The following is a 2392-nucleotide window of genomic DNA, read 5'->3' as shown; positions in this document are numbered from 1 at the left end:
TAGTAGTAAAAATGTAATAAATTACGTCATGCACGATGCGAAAATGAAAAGCGAAAATTTTCTTAAAGGTTTGAAATTATGTGTAAAGTTTGTCGCAAGTCACTAAGTACTCTCGTTCTCAAATACTGGTTGAACGAAATCTGCGTATTCGTGCATCATGGTCTAAACTTCTTTTTCACCCCCACCCCAACCCCTTTGATAGATACGCAGTTCTTACTCCCACAATGATTCTTGATATGTTTACGAAGAGTGGTCGAAATCGATCCAGTGGATTTGGAGGAGACGTGGAACATGCATATATACATACACACATTTTTATAATATATATGGATAGATTTTTTCCGTGATCCGATTTTGATAAAATAAAGCTTATATGGTGTCCAAAGCTATACTCAAGTACCTGCAGAACCCCCAAGAAAATTCGTCTAGTGGTTTTGGAGATTAGCGTGTTCAGACAGACAGATCGACTCGATGGTTTTATTATAGATATACACTGCCTGACCAGAAAAAAAGTGAAGCACTCAAAACGCACAGTCCGATGGCATTGTTACTTCGCACACGTACACGTCATCGGCGGGTATGTAAATCATTGGAGTTTCGATTTTCTGTGACAGGGAGAACGGCTGCCAGAGTAAATTAGTGTTGTTGTGATTACCGTCGGTGCCAGGCATGGTTGACTGTATAAGGGGCGCGAACAGCGCCAGAAATTGACACAGCCTTATGAGTATAAGGCAGAGTTCGAAACGGAGTCGTATTGTGAGTCTCTATTTGACCGGCTGGTCTTATCGTGCAGTATCCAATGTTTTGTGGAGAATTTGGATTTGACAGTGACTTGATGATGGATTGCACGGAAACGTGAGGGCATGCATACACATCGTCAAGGTTCCGGTCGGCCGCGTCCTACCACCACGTGGGAGGATATCTGCATTGTACACCAGTTATATCGCAACTCTTTCACGTCTGCACCTACCATCCACCACTCCTTCTACAGGCCAGAAGTGGCCCATCGGGACCATCCGACCGCCGTGTCATCCTCAGAGGAGGATGCGGATAGGAGGAGCGTGCGGTCAGCACACCGCTCTCCCGGTCGTTGTGATGGTATTCTTGACTGAAGCCACTACCATTCGCTCGAGTAGCTCCTCAATTGGTATCATGAGGCTGAGTGCACCCCGAAAACTGGCAACAGCGCATGGCGGCCAGGATGGTCACCCATCCAAGTGCTGACCACGCCCGACAGCGCTTAACTTCGGTGATCTCACGGGAACCGGTGTAGCCACTGCGGCAGGGCCGTTGCCGCACCTACCAACCGGCAGAAGTAATGGACTCCGAGCAACACTATGTGTCACCACGCACCATTGGTCAGAAACTAACCGCAGCCGGGCTAGGGAATCACCGTCCTATGTGTAGACTACTGTTGGCACATCACAAACGGCTGCTTGGGAATGGTGCCGTGACCAGGTAGCTGATGAACGGCGTCGCATTGTGCTCAGCAATGAATCGCGGACCTGCACTATCCTGGATGACCATCGTCATCAGCTAGTACAGCTGCGACTTCGGGCTGTGTCTCCATAGTCCAATGTCTTGGACAGGCTCAGCACTTTTACTGCTGGCGTCGTGGTGTGGGGCACCATCGTGATTGATTTCAGCTCACGGCTAGTAGTGATCGGAGGAACGCTGATGTCACACCGGCACTTCACGGTCATTCTGAGTCCTCGAGTGTTGCCTCACTATCACGGTGATGTTTTTCGACAGAACAATGCTTGTCCACACGTGGCACGTGCCTCTGAACTTTTTGCATAATGCTGAGGTAATCCCATGGCCAGCAAGTTTCCCACATGTGTCCCTGGTACAACATCCTGGTACATATCCAGTATCCTGGATATCAAGGACTATTCAGAATACTTCTGGCCAGTTTGCCTTAGGAAAGAATACAACTGCTTTGAGACACCCTTAACCGAGTCAGCGAAAAGATCCAGGCCAAAGGGGGTGCAATGTTATACTGATAGGTGGACTCACACTACCAAATTCTTTTTCAATTTGACTTGATTTCGTGATCAGTGAAATACCATTACGTTATCTCTCAACCCATGAAGCCTCATTACGTTTCCTTCTCACCTTCTGAGTGCTTCACTTGTTCGCAAGGTAGTTTAGTTAAAATGCCGTCTCCCGTTCGAGACGATCAGCCTTCAAACCTTGGGAGGGTACCCAGATTTAGGTTTTCGGTGATTTTCTAAATTATTTCAGCTGAACGTCGGGATGGCCTATTTGGTTTCTCGTCGTCGTTCGTTTGCAGCTAGATCGCCTTCACTATACTCGCTGTCGTCAGATCATTAAAATCCAACATTACTTTCCCCAGTTCAAAGAGAAGCTATGGTAGCATGGCCCAATATTC

General features: G+C 47.5%; 1 pseudogene; it reads right to left on the bottom strand.

The window, feature by feature from the left end:
- Positions 1 to 1177: 1177 nt before the first annotated feature.
- Positions 1178 to 1295, bottom strand: LOC126261034 (5S ribosomal RNA; annotated as a pseudogene).
- Between the last annotated feature and the right edge of the window lie 1097 nt (positions 1296 to 2392).

The sequence above is a fragment of the Schistocerca nitens genome, chromosome 5 (assembly GCF_023898315.1).
Source record: "Schistocerca nitens isolate TAMUIC-IGC-003100 chromosome 5, iqSchNite1.1, whole genome shotgun sequence".
Lineage (NCBI taxonomy): Eukaryota > Metazoa > Arthropoda > Insecta > Orthoptera > Acrididae > Schistocerca > Schistocerca nitens.
The sequence above is the reverse complement of the archived record's forward strand: the minus strand, read 5'-3'. Positions and strand labels throughout refer to the sequence as shown.